At 47.4% G+C, this 25,139-nt stretch overlaps 1 long non-coding RNA gene across 1 annotated transcript; it reads left to right on the top strand.

Annotated features, from left to right (window-relative positions):
* The first annotated feature begins 696 nt into the window (after positions 1–696).
* Positions 697–7,460, top strand: LOC147573472 (uncharacterized). Its single transcript, XR_015244527.1, has 3 exons — positions 697–894; positions 7,002–7,112; positions 7,189–7,460. It is a non-coding gene; the product is annotated as an uncharacterized LOC147573472 (long non-coding RNA).
* The last annotated feature ends 17,679 nt before the right edge of the window (positions 7,461–25,139 follow it).

Genomic DNA, 25,139 nt, shown 5'->3' with positions numbered 1-25,139 from the left:
GTAAGATTCTTGGGGTCAGTTACGAGGCTCCAGGCCTCTTCCTAGGTCTCAGGAAGAGATATATCTGGTCTCAGGCTCTCCCGGGGTAGGTTTGCCCGTTAGGTATAAGTACATCTCAAATATCACATGGGGACATACTTATACTAAAAACGTTTTTATTGGTTATCTGAAATTCAAACTTAACTGAGTATCTTGTATTTTTGTTTGTTAAATCAGATAGCCCTACTTGGGGATTTTCCTCGCTGGTGTTTTGGTTGGCCGCCCTACATCCCTAACGTGGAGAGAGGTCAGCACGGTTTCTGGAGCTGGTTCCTCACAGGAATATTCTAAAGCTCCAGCGTAGATGGAAGGGGGGGGGATGTCAATGAGAATACAAGTCTCCTATTTCTTATAAAGATAATTAGAACCATTCTCAAAGTAGCTGTCCATGGCTGTCCAAAAGAGCAGAAGAATAAGCCTTTTGGAAGTTTTGTGTTTTTTTCAGACTTAAATGTAGTATTTTAGCTCGCGTGTGCCCGTGTGTGTGTTTGTGTGTGTGTGTGCATGAGTGTGTGCGTTAGGAGAGCAAGGGCTGTGGGAGGGATACAATTAGTGGCTTCTGTACATCTGGGCTGTGTTGATGGGTCCTATGAACTATGTGATTTATAACATACATGCCTTTCATTTTTGTATAAACATGTAGAATGTTTGGCCAAATGGTTGAACCGTTTGGGACAACTGCTTGAAACATTCCAAGTTCTTTTTGCTTTGTTAACTTTTTTCTGAGTTACCGAAAGTTCTAATTCACTCATGAATGGGTGAGATTCAGGGGAGGAGGAATCCAACACAGGAGGGAGCGTATTTGTGTTTCAGAATTTGCCAAGGGAACCACCGGACGAGCCCGGCTAGGCTTTTGTGAGTGTTACGTGAGGGGAGGCTGATAAAAATTATTAGTATTACTTATAATCCATGAGACGTGGTAAAATTACTGTCTTAAAGGAGGTTTATTAAGAGAGTCTGGTTTATAGACGATGTTTCCCACTGAGTCAGATCATCATCCACTGGGCCTGCGAGTGAGTAGGGTCGGCTAAGTGAGAAAGCTCTTTAGAAAATTGTGTGTGTGTGTGTGTGTGTGTGTGTGTGTGTGTGTCTTTTTCTTTCTTTTTCTCTCCAAAGAGTGTGATGAGAGAAATTATTTAGTCTGTAGCTACAACAGTGGTGCGATTCAGATCCCAGTATTTACAGAGGCAAATTAGTTGATGGGCCAGCATACTAATGTGGAAGACACCACCCTGATTGGTGTGTGTGTGTGTGTGTGTGTGTGTGTGTGTGTGATATTGCTCTAGGAGGTGGTAAAACAACAACACCCAAGGAGGGACCCTCAGGATGGAGTAGTCCCTTGCTGACTCATCTGAGGAGGAAGTGCGTTAGGTTCTTAACTGTTTTCCAAGTGTTTTTTTTCTTTGATTTGCAAAGCCGTGGAGACATAGAATTTAATATTCGTTCCATCAGTAAGTTCTCATCCAAGTTCCCCCCAATAAATGAGTGAATAAGTAAATAAATCAATAACTGAGGTCACAATTTCTTAATTAAGTCCTACAGGAGACGGCTAGGAAATATTGTACCTAAGTTCTATTTCTAATCTACGTTTGGAGTGGCTCCGTGCTGTTTCAGCCGTAAGGAGCCTGTCCCTTTCTAAAGCAAGCATGAGCTCCTCCTGCCTTTTAATTCTAAGCTTCCCTCCCAGCCATCCAGGCACAAAGTTGCCAGCGTTGTTTGTAGCGTGGCAGGAAATCAGTGACGAACTCCGAGAAATTAAAGGAGCCGGGATTTCAGAGTAAAAAATATAATGGAAGCCACTCTTTGGCAGAAACTGTTCCCAACACACGGGCAGCAATCATGGGCCAACAATAATATAATTTGCATTTACCCCCTTTACCTGCAAGAAAAGTTAACTTTGTTTCCTCCCATTAATTACACTGACAAAGTATCCTGTTACGAACTCTGAATAGTTTGACTGAAAAAGATCCCCTTTTCCTAAATCCAACTGTAGCCAGCACTTTTGGTCTGACTTTTGGGGGTGAGGCAGTCCAGTTAAGCGTCTAGGCAGGGCACAGGTCATCTGCGACACAGGCGGCCCCCGCTCCGTTTTAAGCTGTTTTCCTTAATTACCACGAGACGAGAGGGGCTCTCCCTCTGCCGGCAAAGTCTTGGTACCTGCTGGCTCGCTCCTTCCTTTCTTTCCCAGGAGGGCCCATCCTCTTTTCTTCTCAAATCCTATTTAATTTTTGCATTTCCTGATTTTTATCTTGGGAAAACAAAAGCCAGCTGCAGTCACTTAAGGAAACAGCTGAAGGGTGCTGGCAGGTAGAGGTCTTGCAGGTTTCCAGTCTCAAATGGTGAGAACCCAAATGCGGCGTGTCAGGTTGCAGTGACTTCGGCACTTCTCAAGCTCCCTTTCTTCTAACTGCACACGCGCGCGCGCACACGCATGCACACATACACACGCACACACACGTGCACACGCACGTCCCTTTTTGCTCGCCTCCTGCCCAGGGTCCCCCTCACTTTCTACAGCTGTATTTCTAATCAGCAGAAGATACATCTTGCTTGGAGCCAACACGCCTTTTCTCCGCGCATTCTTAACCTCCTATCTTATGCATGGATCACTGGGTAGCTTAGAAATGCACAGACACAAAGGAGAAGCTGACATTCGATGGTTGACGGCCATAATGGCTGTTTATAAACCTAATCCATCACGTTTAGGGGACACCTCCATTTTTGTCCCTCTGAAAAGGTATAAATAATAAAATGGGATAGCTCCAGCTCGGAGGTGCCTTGGTAAATATTTTAACTATTTACAAGATCGCACCAATCACAAAAGAAGCATCTGTACCATCCACAGAAGGGCCCCTAGCCATTAAAAAAGACCCAGATGGTTGCTACCATTCGACCAACAATAACATCTCTTGATGGGAGAGCTTTTGTGGCGTGGTTTACATTTTTTTTTTTTTTTTTTTACAAACCATGTTGTGAATTTTCATATCACATCCTGAACTTGTCTTCCTTTTTCTCTGCCGGCCCCCAGCAACCTTTCTAAAGAAAATCTCCCTAAATAGCCTCCCCCTACGAAAAGAATGAGGCCTTGAAGGATCATGGCAAACGGATGTTTCAAAGCCCAATTCAGAGGCAAGTCTGTACAATTATAAACTGGGCCTTCTCCAAGTCCAAATATTGACATGGGCCCACTCATTCTGTGGGTAAACACCCCAGTTGAGCCCCGAATGCACCTTGCCATCTAAGACTGAGTGCACAACCCTGGCTCGTTCGGTTTCAATTTACCCTTTCCTGCCAGGCTTAGAGAAGAGTGCAGTGGGGCCCAAGGAACTCCAAGGGTGCCCTTTGGAGTTAAAGGTATTTCTTCTTTTTGGACCCTGTGCCTGACTCTTGGGGGGGGGGGCAGGCCGGCAGCGAGGATAGCGTGTGGCTCTTGACATCTTTGGGCAAGTCAGATCGCTTTTTTTGTTCTGAGTATGGAGCAAACGGAGAGAATTTGCAGCCCGTAGCTGCTTAGTAACTGCTGGGAACTTAGGTTGTTTCTAAAGCACCAGGAAACCCAGCTTTTTAGTGACACGGAGATGGCAAACAGAGAGCAGGAGAGCGGCGCCCGAGTCCTGGAGCAGATCTGATTCTGAGTCTCAGCTCGGGGGGGGGGCCCCACGGCAAACGCCTTCTCCACGCCGAGCTTCGGTTTCCAGGCTGTATCACCCGGGCACCAATAGCACAAACCCCTGAGGGTGCCTGTGTGAATTACCCAAGATGATATATTTAAAGCAGGGAACTAAGCGCTCCATAAAGGTTGCTATAATTAATACTGACAAACCCATCACGGAGCGATCAAATCTTTTGAAACTAGAAGATGAGGCAGGCAGCAATTCCAAGCTTTCTGCAAACAGCATGGGTATTTGAAGTTTCCTTCCGGGGGGTGGGGGCGGGGCTGGGGGTGGGGGACAGAAACCCCAAACCATGTGACCACCACTCTCCAGGTCTAAACGTTCATTTCTTTTCCAAAGGCTCTATTTAATTTCGGAGCTCCCACTTTCCAAATTTGGTCAATAAAATTAACAGCCTCCTTTTGAGTGGAACATCACACCTCCAAATGAGCTCAAGCTGGCGCAGGGATTGTCCTGCGGAATGTGAGATTTACATTTTACAGCTCCTCGCCAAGTAATGAATGAATCAGAGCTCGTAAACAAACGATCCTCGCTTCCCTTGTTCCGTGGACCCCGACGTGGGGTGTGTGCTGCAAAGAAAAATATTTATCCTGTTTGTGTGGCGCTGGGTCCCTGAATGGCCCACCAATAAAACAACATCATAAAGGGCATTTCACAGCTGAGCTCGCAATTTAATAAACAGATGCAAACAGAAGGGCTTGGAGGTCAACAATTAAAAATAAACCAGCCCGACGTTCTCCTTGGAATTCTCCTTCTCTATAAAGTAGAGAGGACCAGGCCCCCACAGCTGTGGCAGGGCTGGGGGAGGGGTGGGAAAGGAGCTCAGGAGGGCTGTACCTGTTCTCAGTGATTATTGCCACAGCTCTCTCTCTAGCAAGAAAGGGCAACTTCCAGAGCAGATGAAATGCAACTCATGAGCCCAAAGAGGCCAGAAAACGGTACGGTGACCTTGGCTGGCTGCAAAGGCGGCCTGTCGATTTCTCTAGTTTCTGTGCCCAAGACCCTACGTGTTGGAGCAAAAGATCTGAAACAGTGGGGAAGCAAAGACTGGCTTCTGTGTGGATGGTTTCGGAATGGGTTTTCCACTTAAATCCGAAAGTGTCTCTGTGTGTGTGTGTGTGTGTGTGTGTGTGTGTGTGTGTGTGCTTGTATGATGTCTGAGAAGGAACAAAGGCACTGAGCAAAGGTCTGGAAAGTTGGTCACAGGCACCATTCTGTACCCACTTTGCCCCATACCCTCTCTCAGCGCTGCTCAGATCAAGGCTGCCCACCACGTGGGCACACGTGTCAGTGCCATCTTGCCCACCACGAGGACACATCTGTCAGCTCCATCTTGCCCACCACACGGACACATCTGTCAGCGCCATCTTGCCCACCACACGGACACACGTGTCAGCGCCATCTTGCCCACCACGCGGGCACACGTGTCAGCGCCATCTTGCCCACCACGCGGACACATCTGTCAGCGCCATCTTGCCCCACTTTGCCTGTCACTTCAGGCTCAAATACCATCTCTCCCTGCCTCACTTTCTCTTAAGTTAAAGGCGGGTGGTGGTGGTGCGGGGGGGGGGGGGGGGGGGGGGAGGGGGGGGTTGGTAAGAATAGTACCTGGTTGCTGGCTGAAAGTGTTGGCTGAGGATTGGTGAGGTCGTTGGTGTAAAGCTCTTAAGGGCGTGTTTGCAAACAGCAAGGCCTCAAAAGTCCTAGTTCTTTTTAATAATATCTGTGCGATCTCAGAGGCTCACGCTTTCTTCTGGCCCAGAGAATTCCAGGTCTTACTCACCTAACTTGAAAATGTGCTGGAGGCCAAGCCCCCCATTCTGATGCGCTCACCCTCACAAAGTCCCAAATGCCTACCCAGCGAATGCGGACAGCCTCCCCACATTCCTCTGCTGATAAGAGGGGAAATGAAGGATGGGTCTGAAGATAACCATTTGCTCTGGGGGACAGACCTCCCATGAGGACCCATCTGGCGGTCAGGCAGGAGCACTGTGTCAAGTGGCCGGCCACACCAAGCTCGCGCCCCCCCCCCCCCCCCCCCCGAGAGTCGTCGGTGGAATTATGGACCAAGAAGTTTGTTTTCTTCGCACGTGAAGAGTAGGGACGGTGAGCTTGAGAAATCATTCAAGCACCCCGTGTTCAGGTGGGCTTCCCAAATGTACCAGGGGCTCCCACACTGTCTGGTGGCTCATCTTGGGCTGTGTTCTGGGTTCTTGGGGCTCCTCCCCTTGAATCATGTAGACTTGAGTGTAAGTCCCTCCTCTGCCTTTTTGTGTTCTTCTTCAAGCAACCAGAACACGCGAGAAACACCTCCAGGGAACAGGATGGAGTCTTCCTCCCTTTTTCTGGTGTCGAAGACATATTTTCCTTCTCTGCAACTATTTATTAAGTATGAAGGAAAAACCCTCTCCTGTGCACTCTCTCATCTACTCCCCAGGACAGGCCTGAGTGGCGACTGTTGTTCCCTTGATGTCACCGAAGAGACAATGGAGGTTGTGACGCGTAGATCATCCCATCACTGAAAAGAAGCAAAAGTGGACGGTTTTCATCCATAATTCGTAGTTTTTCATTTTGAGCTAGGACTGAACTTTATTTTTTTATTTTTTTATTTTTTTTTTAACGTTTATTTATTTTTGAGACAGAGAGAGACAGAGCAAGAACGGGGGAGGGGCAGAGAGAGAGGGAGACACAGAATCTGAAACAGGACTGAACTTTAAAAAAGCCAACTACAAGGAAATAAAAACAGTCATACAGAAAAAACATTTTTTAACTATAAATGCACAGTTGAACAAATCATCACAAAGCAGCTGCCTGCGTAAGTACAGTCCAGGTCAAGAGAGAGAAATCTGCATCCCTCTTTTGTTCCTTTCTGACCAGGACACCTAGAAGAGACTAGCCACCGTTCTGACTTTTCTGATCACCATTTTCCTCCTTTGTTTTATGTTTTTGCCACCTATGTGAGTATCTATAAACAATATAGTTGAGTTTGACTTTTTTTTTTTTTAATTTATTCATTTTTGAAAGAGAGAGACAAAATGAGGAAGTGGGAGAGGGGCAGAGACAGAGGGAGGCCCAGAACCCGAAGCAGGCTCCAACCTCTGAGCTGTCAGCACCGAGCCCGACACGGGGCTTGAACTCACGAACCATGAGATCGTGACCTGAGCCGAAGTTGGACCCTTAACCAACTGAGCCACCCAGGTGCCCCAAGCTTTCCTTCTTTTTGAACTTTACAAGATAGGTGCATATTGTATTTATTCATTTGTGTTTTCTCCTTTCCTTTGGTACTAGGCCGATAAGATTCATCCATATTGCTGAGTGAAGCCATGGCACGTTCCTCCTCTTTATTCCTACAATATATTCCGTTTGGGGGCTGTATCCTGATTTATTCGTCCGCACTAGGTTGGTTGACATCTGAGCTGTTTCCAGTTTGGGGTATGTATGGTAGACTGCAAATATTCTTTATACCTGTCTCTAGGCGTGCCCTCTGCCAGACTTTGGCTAATTAAAAGAGGTGAAGGTACGCCAGGGGCGAGCCAACGCTTCAAGAAGCCTTGCATGTTTCCGTCTGCTCTCCTGTACTTCTGTCATCACTGTGAGAAGGTCGTGGGCATGGTAGGCTGCTCGTGGAAAGAGCGTGATGAGAGATGTACCGAACAGAGTAAACTCAAAGAAGCATGAGCCCGACCAAGCTCGGCGAACTCCAAGAGTGCGTAAACAATAAATGCTTATGGTTGCATGATGCTGATATTTTTGTAGTTGTGTGTCATTCGGTGTCATTTAGCAATAGGTAAATGATACAAGCTTGTAAGCTTTGTGATAAATGTTCTTTTCTTTTTTAATGTTTATTTATTTTTAGAGAGAGAGAAACGGAGTATGAGCGGGGGAGGGGCAGAGAGAGAGGGCGACACGGAATCCAGAGCAGGCTCCAGGCTCCGAGCTGTCAGCACAGAGCCCGACAAGCGGTTTGAACCCACGAACTGGGAGATGGTGACCTGAGCCGAAGTCAGATGCTTCACAGACTGACCCACCCAGGCGCCCCTGTGATAAATGTTCTTATCAAAATCAGTCATTTTAATTCAGATTTCTCAAACTCCAAAGCCCGAGTTCATTCCATTTTACTGGACCTCAGTCTCTTTTTCTTTTTTTTTTTTTGTTTTATTTTCCCAGTAACATCGATGAAAAAATGTCATCGAGAATTAAACATCAGACTCCTAGCTTAAGGGTCAAGATGCAAAAATATGTGGTCACAACCACATGGATGGAGGTAGAGAGTATTATGCTGAATGAAATAAGTCAATCAGAAAAAGACAAATACCATATGATTTCACTCACATGTGGAATTTAAGAAACAAAACAAACGAGCAAAGGGAAAAACAATATGAGAGAGTGAGAGAGACAAATCAAGAAAGTGACTTTTAGGGGAGTCTGGGTGGCTCGGTCATTTAAGCATCCGACTTTGGGTCAGGTCATGATCTCACGGTTTGTGGGGGTCGAGCCCCGCCTTGGGCTCTGTGCTGAGAGCTCGGAGCCTGGAGCCTGCCTCGGATTCTGTGCCTCCCTCTCTCTCTATCCCTCCCCCGTTAATGCTCTGTCTCTGTCTCAAAAATAAATAAACGTTAAAAAAAAAAAAAACAATTAAAAAAAAAAAAAAAGGAAGAAACAGACTTTTAACTGTAGAGAACAGATGTTACCAGACAGGAGGTGGGTGGGAGATGGGTGAAAAAGGTGGCAGGGATTAAGGAGGGCACTTGTCCTGGTGACCACTGGGTGATGAAACTTGTGAATTACTACACTGCACACCTGCAACTAATTTCACACTCTACGTTAACTAACTATAATTAAAATAAAAGCTTAAAGCCATCCATGGCTTTATGAGCTTTCTACATATCTCTTTTGTCTTTATTCTAATCTATTTATTTCACGTGAGAAACTACAGCTCTTTGAATCCCTTCTTGCCCACGACGTCCTTTTTCCTTGCGCTCCTGTTTGAATCCTCTGGTGGAAATTATAGAAGGGTCAGACAGTAAAGGTATCCAGAGATCCAGATCGATATTTATTCTGGATCGGCGTGAATCCAGGGGTCTGAAACTGATGGCCCTTGGGACAAATTGGGTCCACAGACGTGTTTCGTTTAGCCTATAGAATGTTTTAAAAATCTGAGCCAATGTGAGGGAAAAAAAAAACCCACAGGATGTTATGCAAAAGTCTAGATTTTAAGCTTTTCTAGATTAATATTAGTAATATTTTGAGAATATTTACTAACACTGGGCCTGCAGCCCTGCACGTGAAACAGGAATGAAGTTGGGGTGTTTGTCTCCTGAGGGATACATGTCTCTAATTTGCCACAGTCCTTACTATTCCTTATTGCCCCCCAACTCTGAGACTGAGTGTTGGGTGCCATCATAAGAGCCATTATGGTACGGTTTTCTAATGATGGAGGAATATTTTTCTGAACCCGTGTCTAACAAAAGGGGAACAATAAAAGACACTGAGAGTTCTAATTTATTCTTCTAGCCATTAAGCCTCTTTGAATTTAAAATTTGTTTAAATGTTTATTTTTGAAAGAGAGAGAGACAGAGTGTGAGCAGGGGAGGGGTCGAAGAGAGGGAGACACAGAATCTGAAGCAGGCTCCAGGCTCTGTGCTGGACGCGGGGCTCAAACCCTCGAGCTGAGAGATCATGACCTGAGCCGAAGTCAGATGCCCCATCGACTGAGCCATCCAGGTGCCCCCATTAAGGCTCTCTGAAAAGTCCCTCCCCAGTGGCCAAGGTGCTATTAGATCTTGTCACTCAGTTCCCAGCGCTGAGACCTTCAAAGACTCCCCTTTATTGACTGAATAAAGCCCAGAGCCCCTAGCCTGACATTCAATTCCTTCATAGTTTCAATCCCACCTTCCTTTATAGCCATGTCTCCTAACCTACGTGCTGTGACCCGTAGGCAGTAGAAACCCTGTTCATATATAAACTTCTGGATCTTCTGGATCCCCCTGTTGATTTCATATCCTCTTATTTGGTCCCTGCTTTTTCCTCCTCCTGAATGTCCATCTTTCTTGAATGCCATTTACTTCCCGTCCCTTCTGTTAAAATGCAGCCCCATCGCTAAGGATTAAATTCTAAGTATGCCTTCCTTTCTGATGCCTTCTCAGGGCTCCACTGTCAGTATTCATATCTGCATTTAAACACAATAAGAGTACAAAGAATGTTGAATGAATGTTAGAACCAGTGGCTTAGAGAACGAAGCCTTTCTGCTTACCATCTTTCTTTCCTCCTGGGAACCTCACTGCACTATTTTACCCCTTCAGCCATAGTTGGTTGTTTGGGATTGGACATCAGAGGCAACCTAGTCAATTATAGTTCTAATCTCCTGCTAGAGCTGGGTAGCTCCCAGATTGGGCACGTGGTCAGGGCTAAGCCAATCAGAATCCTTCCCTGGGACATTTTAGTCTATCACTAAGCAAGATCAGCAATCTCTCGTCAGCGGTGAAAGCTGTAAGCTACAAAGCTGGAGGTCTTGGTGGCCATGCTTCTCGCCATGCCAAAGAAGTCAGGCTACAGGTGATGAAAATTAAAAGAACAGGAAAAGAGAAGCTCAAACATAAAACAGAGAGTGATTCTGAATAGCATTCAAATCACTATGTGTTGTTTTCATTGTTCCTAAATTTAGGTCCCAAGGCCCGGGTTCACCACTGCGTGGAATTGGTGACTGTGGGCCTTCCAAAAACCCATATCTGAGTGTTAAACATAAACCTGAATACATAGAGTGGTTTAGAAATTATTTAGTGGAAAATAGGACATTCTAAAAAAGTGGCATAAGGTTCAATTGAAGGCCATGGAAATTTTTATTTCAAGCTGTTGGAAATGGATATTAAAACTAAATGAAATAATTTTACTGGGGGGGAAAAAAAACCTTCCCCGAGCGTGGATGGCCAAACTTTCCTGGAATCCATGAGCCAGTATATCCCCTTTTGTGACGAACCTAGTCTGAATCGCATTTCTGTCACTTCCAAAGCAGTCCCGATGGATATAAGCAGAGTGTGGACACAGATATAAAGAGAACACATTGTGTATTTATTTAATCCTACAAATTCGTGATGCTTGAAAGTTGAAAAATGAATAAGACACTTGTCAGTGAACTCACAAATAATTATGATTTCTTATTCACCTCTGTGTACTCAGCACCTGGCCCCATGACTGGCACAAAGTAAGATTTCATAAATGTTTGTTAAATAAATAGATGTAAGACTCAGGATTATGGAACGTTAGCAAGGTGTAAGAGCAAAGAGAAGGAAACTAACACTTCTATGGGGATGGGGGGTTGTAGATGGTGTAGGCAAGGTTTCCAAAAGTGAATGCATTTGAGCTGAGTCCTGAAGGATGTGTAGCTGCTTAGCAAGCAGAAAGGAAAGGCAAAGTAGGAGTCTAGATGGAGGCGGTTGCATACGCCAAGGTGGAGGCAGAAAAGAGTGAGTTCTAGAAACCCAAACAGCTCTATGAGGCTGGATTATGGCATTAGAGGAGGCTGGGAGAAGAGGCTGGTGAGGGAGGCTGGGCCGAGCAATGCAAATAGAGAAGATTAAATATTTACATAAGCTCATTAGTGACACTGTGGGCATGTGACAGGTATGATGTAGTTGAAACCTCCAAGGTTTAAGTACCCTGAGTGCAACTGTATCTTTTTGAAATTGATTACGTGACATTAATAGGCTCTTTCTCAGCTTCGCTGGTGATCATATTCATGATTTACTTTCATCTCTCATCCCTGGAGCCAGGAACAGTGTATCCTGACCCCCATCCTTCCTCTCACATCTTTCTCAGGAACTAAATATTAGAGGCTAGAGCCTTCCTGTGTGTGTGTGTGTGTGTGTGTGCGCGCGCGCGTGTGTGTGTGTGTTTTGTCCTCTCTAAAGGTAAGCAATTTTGCTCCCAAATAATTAACAGACAAATTCTTATCATTATGAGGAACAGTAAAAAAGGGACGGGGGAGAAGGATGCTGTATCACAAAGCTATTTTCTTGATCCTTTGCAACACCCACTAAATGTGATCCCACAAGAACTTGTTGGTGCCCTATAATCTCTAAGATCTCAAAGTACTCCAGGACAGAATGCCTTCCCCTATAGACCTTACAGCCCTGTTAAGGGGGCAAGATCGACCTCACTAACTTTGACAATATCACTTGCTTTTATAAGACATGTGTCCAATGATTAGAGCACACAGTGCTTTTGTCTACGTTCTTACATTTGACCTTATCTGTGCAGTGGACGGTATTCCTGATTGTCCTATATTAGGTAGTGGCTAGGGGCCACCGGAGAAAGGCAACACTGGGTTCAAACCCTAAATTGATTTTTATTAACTATGAACCAGTCAGGAGAGGGTAAGTTTTGCTGCACTAACGAAGAAAACCAGGATCCCCGTGATCGAACTCAGCAAGTTTATTTCTCACCTGCGCCTGTATTCACTGAAGGGTGACTGGAGGCCCTGTTCCTCCCATTCATGCTCCAGAACTCAGCACCAGAGGGCAGCTGTCTCCCCACGTGTTGCTTTAACAGATGAAAAGAGAGCTCTGGAGGGTCTCAGCCAGCGATGAAATGCCTTAGCTCAGAGGCGGCACGCTCCCCACAATTCACTGGCCAGAACTAGGCTTGTGTCCCCACCCATCTACTACCAGCCGGGCCACTTTCTAAAGGCAAGGCATCATCTTCGTTCTTAGGTTTCTAGCAGTTAATGTAAAGAGGTTTATAAGCATTATGATATTTGCATGACTTCTGACGTCTGTCAAATGTGAAAACAGAATCTCATGGCTCATGGTAAGTGTAACTACTCCTGGGGTTAAAGGCAAAGGAAAATGTATCATTGCAATATTTTTTCATAGAGAAGATGCCATGGGACAAAGGAAAGACGCTTTCCTCGGTATCCTTATAACAAACACAGGAACTTCATTGGGCTTCTTTAATGCTGTTCTTGAACGTTGGCTGTGGTAGAATACCAAAGGGCAGTCCAATGAGAGCAAATTTGTAGGGGTCCAGAACACAGAGGACCTGGCTGTCTGTGGTGCTGGTCTGATCAGGGTAGAGATTTTGGAGCCTACGATGGAGAATTTGCAAAATGGCAGTTCTCCCACCAAATCCAGCCTGCTGAGGTGTTTCGTTGGTCTCTACATGGTTAGAACTTTTTGTCGTTGTTAGTTGCCAATACTTGAAGTCAAGAGATACCATATACAAATTTAAATTCTGAACTTTTATGGAAAAAATATATCTGTCAACTTTTTAAAAAAAATTTCTTTAATGTTTATTTATTTTTGAGAGAGAGAGACAGAGAGACAGAGCACAAGTGGGGGAGGAGCAGAGAGAGAGGGAGACACAGAATCCGAAGCAGGCTCCAGGCTCCGAGCTGTCAGCACAGAGCCCAATGCGGGTCTCGAACTCACAAACCGTGAGAACGTGACCTGAGCCAAAGTCGGACTCTCAACCAACCGAGCCACCCAGGCGCCCCCATATCGGTCAACTTTTGACCGGATTTAGGCAGCACCTGTCTTCTATAAACGAGGTGTGAGCTGTCCAGCAACCCGTAGTCTTTTCTGACCCTCAGTACTGTGGAATGGTACCTACCCCATCCCTGTTGGTGTTTGTGTTTACAGCTTCTGGTTTGTAGGACTGGAAGCATTGTATTCTCTTTAAGTAACACCTTGAATACTTTCCTCAGGTGAGATTTTTTTTTTTAAGGTTTATTTATTTATTTTGAGAGAAAGAGAGCGAACATGTGCAGGGGAGAGTCAGAGAGAGAGGGAGAGAGAATCCGAAGCAAGTCCCCTGCTGTCAGCACAGAGCCTGAGCCAGGGCCTGATCCCACGGTCCTTGGATCATAACCTGACCCCAAATCAAGAATCAGATGCTCAACCAACTGAGCAATCCAGGCGCCCCTCTCAAGTGAGTTCTTAAGTGGTAGTGGCTTTGAGGTATTTCCCAGTCCAGAATTTGGGATTACTGTCTCCATGGATCTTGCCTAGAGTCATGGAACAAAATGATGGAACTTCAAAGGGCAGAGCTGGGATCTGATACCTGAACGTAACTAACAAGGCTCTGTGAGATCTAGTCCCTTCCTACTTCTCCGTCTCTGTTAACACTGCTCTCCCTCCAACTTCCTTTCCAAGCTCCAGCCTCATTGTCCCTCTTTCAATCCTTTGGACGTGTCATGCTCATTCCCACCTCATGACCTTTCCCCTCGTTCTTCCCTTTGTGTGAATTTCTTTGTTATTCCTTCTGGCTCCTCCTCCCATTTGTCCAACCCTAAGGGAGCTCATTCAATAGGTCAGCCATCTTGACAGGTGTCACCTAGTTTTAAAGGATGAGCCCTACCCTCCACAGGAAACTGGCACCGAAAAAATAAAGTAGCCAGTTAAATGTGTTGAACTGAACCTAAAAGTTAGTGTCACATCAGGGTGAGCCGGCCATGATAGGCTCTTCTATGAGAACTCATGCCCTGACCGCAACAGCCATGTAATAGACAGTGCATGGGAATTTAGACATGAAAGAGGAATTTTAATGTGCATCTAAAGCACTTGGGGAGTTTGTTGAAAACGTAGATTCTGGAGCCTTCACCCCAGAAACTGAGACTAATAAGACTTGGGTGATAGGCTTGGTTCAAGAGGAACACGCCAGAATGGCTAACCTGATGGTCAAAATATGAAAATACTCTTTACTTATTGGTAAATACCAAATTCTCCAACTGTCTTGGGAACACCACACCCATTGAAACTGCCCCGACCCCTAACCCAAGACCTCTTGGATACCCCCCCCATAATTGGCAGACAAATGAGTTATGCCTTGCAGAGTTGGGTGCTTTGAAGTCTCTTGCATTCTGACTGGCACCATTTCCTATTATTTGTTAAATGTTTTGTATTTGACTCCTGATAATAGGGCACGGGAACCTTAATTTCGTAAGGGACCTAGAAACTTCTGACCTAACAGACATACTAGCCATACCTTTAGAAACACTAGTCTTCGGGCACCCGGGTGGCTCAGTGGGTTAAGCATCCGACTTCAGCTCAGGTCACGATCTCACTGCTCGTGGGTTCGAGCCCCATGTCGGGTTCTGTGCTGAGGGCTCGCAGCTTGGAGCCTGGAGCCTGCTTCAGATTCTGTCTCTGTCTTTCTGCCACTCCCCTGCTCATGCTCTGTCTCTCTCTCGGTTTCAAATATAAATAAACATTAACAAAATTTTTAAAAATACTTTTAGAAACTTAATCTTACGGACTGATGGAACCAATGGTGATAAATGCCATGATCAAGGCCTGGAAAACATGAGGCAAGAGTAGAAGAGGGACCTAGTCTTCTGGTAGTGGGGCATGGGGTTGTTGGAGAACCATCTGAGAAGACACAAAAGAAGCAATGTCTAGAAAGGTTCTCAGGAGCTCTCCAGGATGCAAAAATATTAGAAGCCTCAGTTGCAGTCAAGTAATATTCTCAACTTAGCAAGAGATAAGAAGTGTCCATATACGCAAAGACAGGAGATTATTAACAGCTGCAGGGAGACTGAAAACAAGATAGCAACACTGAGGCATAGAAAAGGAATTCCTCCTGTGGCTGAGGGACAAGGAAGGACTATCTCCCCCTTTCTGTGTTCACCCTACAAAGCATTACCCAAGAGCATCTCAGAGATGCATGTAGGGTTACAATAGAGATTGATGGAATTTGGAGTGTGTTGGCCGATTAATCGCTTTTCAGAAACAGTATCTCTCTCCCTCCCATGCTTTCATGAGAAGAGTATACTTTGTCACCTTTGACCTTGGACGTGATCACCTGACTTGTTTTGACCAATGACATTTGATCAGACTGAGGGCGTCAGAGACAGGATGTGTTTGTGAGGTTGACGGTGTAGCCTTCCATGTCCGCCATCATTATAAGGAAGTCATGCTCCAATTAGCTCCCTGGTGCCAGGGGGAGGATGAGATCAGCCAACCTGCAGGTATGTGAACTGAGTAAGTGCTCATTTCTCTATGCAACTGTGATTTTGTGGTTGTGGGTTACACCACGACAAAGGACCGGTGGAATGATGGATGTATGACAAAACCATGTCAAGGTCTGGAGAGGCCCACCCAAGTCAGACTGAACTGTCTTTCCTATTTTGCTCCACGGTAGCTAAGGGATTGGCCATCGTTTCAGAATATTCTCTTAAGAATAGAAAAAAGCCAAAGGAATTCACATCTAAATACAATCATAATATTGCATTTTGACGGTTCATTGAACACCTTACACGCTAGATTCCATGGAATCTAGCTTTAGATGGAATAGCTCATGGAACTGAGATTCCTCTCAATCAGTCCCCTGTGTCTATACTCTTTTTGGATAATCGTGAGGCCCAGAAGGGGACCAGTATGCAGACTGTGCATTTTTTGGTTCCTGTCTAGACCATTCAACCCAAAACTGAAATAGCCGAGCTGAATAAGGAGCTGGGCTGTAGGGGTTGAAGTAGGGGAAGGGTGAGGCTGGGGAGGGGAAGGGGACAGAAGGCTTAAAAATAGCGGGAAAGAATATTGCCTAAGGGCTCGGAGATAAACAACGCAGTTTCAGTGTCTCTTCCCATGACCCAAATCACAGGTCTTAAGAATGCGCACTGGTGTTTCTGAGTCGGGGAAAGGTGTTCACTTTTCAGCGAAAACAAGGGGCCCACACCAAACAGCCTCTGGCTGTCTTACTCCAAGGGCACAGTGGGGTCAGCCTGGGACTCTATTGGAATCAGAAGAAGAATGTAATGCTGGCTGACAGGCCCTGGGTGTTACTGTGGTGCAAGGCAAGGAATAAGGGCTTTGCGCACACGATCTCCCTTCACAAGCCTCTGACACCTTGTGCCCAAATATCCCCATTGCATGTACGAGGAGACTAAGGCTCAGGCAGGCAAAAGCAGTTTCCAAAGTCGAGGGGCTTCAGGGGCTCACGTTAGGGTTCGGGGTTAGAATTTATGCTCGCGTGAATTTAAAGCAATCGTGAAGAATCACCCATGGAGAAACGGCGCTTTTGAATCTTGAAAAATTCCATTCCACTCCTGCCTCTGAGGAGCAAGGCAGGGGAAATGGTCGAATCTCAGCAGGAAGGCTGCACCAGCTGTATTTTATCTCATTTCGGCTCATGTCATCAGCGGGGGGACTGTCGCATCCGAGTCGATTGTCTCAGGACAAGGCAAGAAGTTGCAGGAGACCTTTAGAAATCGGAGGAGTGTCCGAGTTTCTCCGCATGCCACACTGTCTGATCCAGATGAGTCCTGGCAGAGCCTGGGCTTTGAGGGGCTCCTGGAGCACAGACAGGTGAGAAGAGCCAGCCTTTCATTTCAGCCACGGAGAAGGTGAAATCAGAGAGGGGAGGTGATGGGCCCCAGGCTCCACAGTGACAAGGCGGAGATCCCTACCCCCAAGGCAGGTGGCCCCATCGCCAGAGCCACGCTCTTTTCTGCTGTGTCACGCTGCCCCTCCCTTGTCATTTCTGGGGCGTGACTCATGGTGGGAGATAATCCCGGGGCTCTGCCTTCCCAGGAGCTCTCTCCAACACATGTCACTTTCTGGTTTTGTGGAATGAGGGAAAAATTCCAAGAAATTAAATGTTTGTAAACCAGAGTGCTTTGTGTTGTCTCCGAGGGTTAACCCCTTTCTGGTTGTTTTATTTGTGTGTGTGTGTGTGGCGGGGATGGCGGGGGTGGAGGAAGAGGCTTTCCCCCCCTCCCCATTCCATTTAAACAAATACCAGAGCTAGAGCTAATGGAGGCATTTAGAGGTGCGCCAGCCAGAGTAAGCAAGGAGAAAACCCTTACAGCCACAGTGTTTATGGTGGGGGAAATTCTTCTCAGGCTCTTGCACACACGAGTTTTGCCTTATTCTATCTTTGTGAGCACAGACATGTGTGACGGTGCCGTGCCCACCATTCATGGCAAGACCCACTTGCTGAGTAGCTGTAATGTCTTACAGGGATTTCAGAGACCACGGAGCAGTCCTACCCGACGCGGTCGCATTGAAGACCGGCTTCATCGAGAATCTCTGCTCACAACGCGTAGAAATCTCCTTAGACCAGCTCAAGCACAGTGGAGATACCGCTGAAAAGAATAGAAGGGTATCGCCCAGAATGAGAAACGGATAAGAATCAGGACTTGGCAAGTCAGACAGAAACGCCTCAATCTTTTCTTCCAGGGTGCCATGATGCCGGATTTGTGCTTCTCTCTATGATGTTTATTTTTCTCTCGTTTCACAGATTTCCATAGTATTCTCAGCTGCAAATCAGAGACACTTCAGCTGTACCGGGGGGGGGGGGGGCACTATGGCCTTGCCATTTTTTCATCCAGACCAAGTTACGGTTATATTTGGGTCACCGTGGCCATCGAGCAGTGGATGGGGAAACGCAGAGCTTGTTTGTCGACATGTCTCAGGGTTGCGCTCTGTGCCACCTTCCGTCATTTTTTTTTCTGGATGCCCGGGCAAGCTGCCTTCGCAGGAGGAGGGAAAGCTGGGCGATTAGAACGATGTGTATGTTTCCTTTCAAGAGAAAAGTTAATTTTATTATGAGCAGGTTATTTAGAAAGTGACAGCTTTGCAGCTGGGAACGCTTTTTTACCACTCCTCTATAATCTTAATGGCTAACACTTTTTTGATTGCTTATTATGTGCCAGGCAGGGCTCTTGGCACTTCCCACATACTGGCTCATTTAATTACCATGATAATCCGGTGCGGAAATGCAATCATGGGTTCCCTTTTACAATGCAGGAAACTGAGGCACAGAGAACTTACCCGACTGGAGCAAGAGCGAGCTGGGAATCGAACCCAGAGCCTGAACTTCACAGACCACTCTACTAGTTAGTATTTTGTGATGACTCTTAGCACATGCATTACTCGCCTGGCACATCGTAGCCCTTTGTACATATCATGTCATTAAGTCTACACAAAAGCCATGACTACACCATCGTGTAGATGAGGAAACTGAGGCACAGTGAGGTTAGATGGCTGGTCTCCAGTCAAGAGAGCTCATCGTGGCAGTGCTGGTCTTCGGACTCAAATCTCGCCCGGAGTCTGGGCTCTTCACCGCTGGGCTTGAGCTGCTAGCTTAACACAGACCTACGGAGGCTAGAGTCTTAGGCGAGAATGTGCTAGGGAACGGTCAGAAAATTAAAAAGGGGCGCTTGTGGGGCTCAGTCGGTTGAGTGTCCATTTGGGCTCAGGTCATGATTTCAGGGATCGTGAGTTTGAGCCCCGCGTGGGGCTCTCTGTTGTCCGTGCAGAGCCAGCTTTGGATCCCCCAACCCCCTCTCTCTCTGCGCCTCCCCCGCTCGTGTGCTCCTGTTCCCTCTCTCAAAAATAAAAATAAACACTAAAAAAAAAAAAAAAAAAAGAAAAGAAAATTAAAAAGAAATGTTTTCAGGGCTTTAAAAGACCAAAGCGAAAATCATAAGTTTGAAGCAATTTTCTGGAGGGAGAAGGAGGGCTCAAACAGAGCAACCAAACCCTCAAACTGCCTTTCAACGTATCTGAAACGGATGCGTCTGAGAGAGAAAATCTGGTAGATATTGAGCCGATTACAAGTTTCCAACAGCTGAAAGGAGCCGAGCTGCAGGCCGATCATTGTCAGAAAAGCAAATCCGAATTTGCCCCAGAGCAAAATAACTTGCGGAAAATCAGGAAGAGGCTAGATGGACAGTAAGTTATGAACATAAAACTCTTTGTACCCGACCCAATTAACCCTAACCCAAGGCAACCCTGTGCCTCTAAGCTATTCATTTAAGGGTTTTACGATTTATAGGCAGCCTTTCTCAGGGGAGGTCCCGCCTGGCTCTGATTTCACTTTTCACAGCAGCACACGTGTAATCCCGCCGCGTCACAGCTACACTATTAAGCCAAGACCAGAAAATGCACGTTTCACAGGATGGAAAGAGACCAGAAGAGTCCACAGCCAGCCCCGCTTCTCTCTGAGAGGCTGGTGAGAGCTCCGAGGAAAGTGCACCCTGAGGCCTGCCTGCCTCCCCTCCAGAGAGGGAGGAGGGGGAGGGCCTGAGGCTCTGTTCTCAAAATTTAGTCTTCGAATTCAGTAGGGGGGGGGGGGGGGGTCTTGTGACCACCACACGCGCAGAAACAGGGTAAACCCAAAGTCGGGATCGCTTCCTTCCGGGAGGGAGGAGACGCAGCAAAGCCCCCAAGACTGTTGGTTAGACACAGACAGAGGCCAGAAGGCAGAGGCGTTCGTATCTCCTGTTAGTTCTCCAGTTAAAATATCACCGCGGATGAAGAGGGTTTGGCTCTATGGAGGGGCAGAGGGCAGGGATTCCCCAAAAGGATGGTAATTGAGGGCCTGGAGGTGAGACTTAGCCTGGCAGGGGAGACACGACTCTGGAAAATAAATCTGTATGGGCAGCCCCAGCGTCCTTGGAGCTCTGTGGTCATTCTTCTCCGTAGGCTAGGCCTTGCGACAGGAGCCACAGTCACTAAATTGCGACACCTAAATGCAATGGGGAGACTTGGGTCCCCCGGGGCAGGCACCAAGTGGCTACACTCCACCACCAATGGCCAAATGGTCACGATCGCCATAACGGACAGCAGAGATAGAAAACCGCGATCGGAACGGTGTGACTGGTGTAGACCCGTGGTGTTGGCTAGTTGACCGCGGTGTTCCTAGATGTGAAACAGGACACCCACTGCATTCTCACTGGACCTGTATATGCAGGAAAGTTCTAGGGCGAGTGAACAAGTCTAACCTAATCATAAACATGCAAAGTCATGGGCCCTCAGTCAACCCCCAGACTTGAGCCACTTTACAGGCCCTGAACCCCTTGAATAAAGTGGAGGCTGAGGCCCCCAGAGGAAGGACCCCCATATTTTCTTTCTTTTTTTTTTTTTAATGTTTATTTATTTTGAGATTGGAAGAGAGAGAGAAAGCAACCCGAGGGACAGAGAGAGAGAGAGAGAGAGAGATGGAGGGAGAGAATCCCAAGCAGGCCCCGTGCTGTCAGCACAGAGCCCGACATGGGGCCCGAACCCACAAACTGTGAGATCATGACCTGAGCTGAAATCAAGAGTCAGACGCTCAACCGACTGAGCCACCCAGGCGCCCCATGGACGCCCATATTTTCAACGTCTGTGCTGTCGCTCTTTCTCCCAGCCTTTTCCAAAGTGGCCTGTGACCTTTTGCCAGGCTAACTGTATATTGGAGAAGAGGAAATCATCAGCCCTTTCGGGGACTACTGGACCCTGGCTTCCAAACTGACACTAATTTCAGGAGACCCAGACGTCACCCGGGCCCTCCAGGCAAAGTAGGGGCTTCTGGAGGCCAGGTGACCAATGAAGTTTTATCTCAGGTCCCCCATGCAGGGGCCTAGGGGGTCCCAAACCCATCCTGTGGTTATTTCCCTAGTTCCAAGATGTATAAGTGGAGCAGACACCCTCAGCAGCCGGCAGAGTCCCCGCATTGGTCCCCGGACCTGTGGAGTGAGAGCTATTGTGGTGGAAATGGTCCAGCGGAAGCCCCCCGAGCTGCCTCTATCAAGGCAAAGAAAAAACCAAAAGCCCTACCACATTCCTGGAGGGGTGGCAAAGATCAGTGCCACCACCCAAGCCTCGAAGGGTGGTGGTGGCAGGGCTGGGGATCGCACCGCAGACCCATTCGACTGGCCCGTTCTGGCCTGTGCAGAAGACGGGCTAGAGAATGACCTGGATTCTCGTGACTTTAACCAGGCGGTGACTCCAGTTGGAGCTGCCGTGCCCGAGGTAATTTCCGGGCCTGGTTAAACTAACACGTGACCCGGTGTCTGCTGTGCAGCTACCCATCTGGCAAATACCTTGTCCTCCACTAAAAGCACTTCGCTCTTAGCCGGTGAGGCCAGGAATGCATTGTCACTGTCCTACTTGTGGGCGTCTCAGCCCTCCAGCCTGGGGTTGTAATTTAGTTCACAAGGACCTTGATCGCCTTTCGCTTCCAGAAGGTATCGCACGGGCCCACTGAGTACAGTGATGATGTGATGCTGATGGGATCTTGTGAGCAGGAAGCAACAAACACCCACTCAGGACTTACCAGGAAGACATTTAAGTGACGGAGGGTGGGACAGACATCTGACGGAAATTCAGATGCCTGCAGCCTCCGTAAAATTTTTAGGGGCCCAGTGGTATGGGGCGTGTCAAGATGCCTCTTCTGAGATGAAGGGTAATTTGCTGCATCTGGTTCTTCCTAAAACCAAGAAAGAGGCACGATGCTTAGTGGGGCCTCTCTGGGTTTTGTTCGCAATGTATTCCTCTTTGGCGTATGTGACTCCCGCTCATTTACTGAGGGATCCAGAAAGCTGCTAGTTTAGAGTGGGGCCTAGAGCAAGAGGGTCTCTTCAAGGGTTCCAGTCTGCCATGACAGCTGCTCTGTCACTTGGGCCACAGGATGATCCAGTAGGTCCGATGGTGCCTCAAGTGGAAGATGGCTGTGTGGAGCCTTTGACAGGCCCCCATAGGCAAACCACAGCACAGGTGCTTAGGAGTTTTGGAGCAAAGCCCTGCCCTCCCCTGTGAGAAAACAGCGCTTGGCCTGCTCTTGGGCCTTAGTAGAGACTGAATACTTACCCATATGCCACCCAGTGACCACGTGACCTGAGACATCCATCGTGAGGTGGGTGTTATCTGACCCACCAAGCCATAAAACTGGGTCCGCACAGGAGGACTCCAACCTCAAGTGGAAGTTTCCAGCTTGCTGACTGGATATCTTGGGACTTGTCAGCCTCCAGAGTTTTGTGAGGCAGTTCTTTGTTTTTTTTTTTGTTTTTGTTTTTTAAGTTTATTCGTTGTGAGAGAAAGAGATAGCATGAGTGGGGGAGGGACAGACAGAAGGAAAGATAGAGAATCCCACGCAGGCTCCGACAGGGGGCTCGAACTCACGAACCGTGAGATCATGACCCGAGCAACAGTCAAGAGTCAGATGTTTAACCGACAGAGCACCCCTGGCAGTTCTCTCTCTCTCTCTCTCTTTCTCTCTCTCTTTCTCCTGTCGGTTCTGCTTCTCCGGAGAACCGTGACGAACACATTCAGGACGAAGATGATGGTACAATTGTGCTGAGATTAGAGGAAGATTTGGAACGAGGAAGTGGAAGGAGGCTAAGAAGGAACGGACTTCCCAGCCGAGGGAATAGTCTGTACAAAGGCCTCACGAGAGGAGGGAGCCTGGTGGGTGGAGGAACCTGCAGGTGAATGTAGCCTGAAGGAGGAGAAGGAGGGGACAGTGGCAGCTGATTGGCCACAGACTCTGCAGGTACCAGACAGCACGGGGCCTGAGACAGGCCAACTGTGTGGTTGATCATCTTCCCAGGACACAGCCAAGGAAAGAGAGTGCTGTTGAAAGCCAGGACAATGTACCCAAACCCAGGCTCCCTCGGACCAATTTGCGGCCCTACCTTTCAGGCCACCCTTAGAGCTTTGCAATTTATCCTGTGAGCGATGGGGAAATTACGGGGTTGTTCTAAGGAGAAGTGTGACGTAATCCTGTTTGTATTTTCTTTTTTTTTTTAATTTTTTTTTCAACATTTATTTATTTTTGAGACAGAGAGAGACACAGCATGAACGGGGGAGGGGCAGAGAGAGAGGAAGACACAGAATCGGAAACAGGCTCCAGGCTCTGAGCCATCAGCCCAGAGCCCGACGCGGGGCTCGAACCCACGGACCGCGAGATCGTGACCTGGCTGAAGTCGGACGCTTAACTGACTGCGCCACCCAGGCGCCCCTGTATTTTCAAACTCACTGTGGCTGTTGCGTGGAGAATGAGTTGGGGAAGAGCGAGAGTGGACAAGGGGAGACCACTGAGGGGGAAGGCGATGCAGAAACCTCGCCTGGGTTTCCAGACGCTGCCTGGTGAAACGCGGACTCCGGACGGCAGCACCAACTCTTATCGGAGCTCCCAGCCTGCCGCCCTGCCCTACGTATTTTAGACTTTCCAGCCCTCACAGCTGTAGAGGTCAACTCATTAAAATTTCTCTCTCTCTCTCTCTCCCCATATATATATATATACATGTATAGTAAAACCTCGGACGGCGAGTAACTTGTTCTGCGAGCGTTCCGCAAGCAAACGTTTCCAATAAGTTTTAACTTGATAAATGGACGAGGGCTTGCAATACAAGTAGCCGTGATGTCAAATGTCACGTGATCATAACTGAGCCGACGGTTCTTCTCTCTCCCTCACTGTGGGATTGTGGGCGATCGTCTCCCAAGCTTAGGTGTTTGGTCTCAGGCCACGCTGTGTGGCAGAAATCAGTGATTTTTCAGGACGTGGGAAGGTGCCCGCGACTGGCACTAGTGTATTTTTTGTCACTTCGAAGCACCGATGGACGGTCCTTTGCTTTTCCATACAAGAGTAAGCTTAGGAGAGCTTGGCTTCCTTCTAGGTCAGGCTGCCTGCGGATATAGAACCTTTCCTCCGCTGCCTTATTGCCAGTTACATTAAATACAGTAAATGACAAATGTTTATTAATACTGTTCCGTCCTCAACATCTGTGCGAGCGTATACAATGGCCCCCATGCAGAAAAAGATTCCATTGAGCCAACAGACAGCAGTGATTCCGTTAGTGATAGTGAAAGTCGTCCTACACGGTAACCCTCCTTTCTCTGGTCTCCCTCACACCAGCCACGAAGGTTTTCCAAGGTAAGTGCCGGTTAATCTGTTTATTTTCCTGTATGTTTTGTATTTTCTTTATGATTTTGTATTATTTGGCAGTATGGTAATCATTCTTATGGGAATATTTTGGGGTTGTGGAACGAATCATCTGAGTTTCCATGATTTCTTATGGGGAAATTCGCTTTGATATACAAGTGCTCTGGATGACAAGCATGTTTCCAGAACGAATTACGCTCGCAGACCAAGGTCTTACTGTGCAAGTTATGTGTGTGTATATATAGCATAGTCTATACCTATAAGGCCTCCGCAGATCTCCCGTTGGTTCTTTTTCTCTGGAGAACCCTGCCCAACACAGGTGTGGGTACCCTGGCACATGAGAACGCCGTGTGAAGACTGGAGTTCATTGCCACAAACCAAGGAAATCCCGGAAGCCAGCACAGAGGCCCAGAACAAATTCTTCCCTGGTGCCTTCTGAGAAAGCGTAGCCCTTTTGACACCTTGATTTTGTACTACGGGCTTCCAGGACTGCGAGACAGTAACTTTCTGTTGTTCTAAGTCACCCAGTCCGTGGCGCTTTGTTCTGGGGGGGCGTTAGGAAACAGCACGGATTCCGGTGGCGTTTAGCTTCTGGTGAGTTTCGGCTTCCCCGTGTTCTGCCTCCTCCAACTCTCTGTGCTCGACTGCAGGTTCTATGCCGAGGATGCCGTTTGTGGTCACAGGCAGCGCTGTTGATCTTCTTCTCTGCTCACGGCGCCGCGTCAGTGTGGGTATTTGAGAACAGAGGGTATTTGGTCCTAAGGTGGAGACGGCTGGAGGAGACGG

This window comes from Puma concolor, chromosome E2 (genome assembly GCF_028749965.1).
Source record: "Puma concolor isolate L17-30 chromosome E2, mPumCon1.1.hap2, whole genome shotgun sequence".
Taxonomy (NCBI): Eukaryota; Metazoa; Chordata; class Mammalia; order Carnivora; family Felidae; genus Puma; species Puma concolor.
This window is presented reverse-complemented; position numbering and strand designations above follow the sequence as displayed.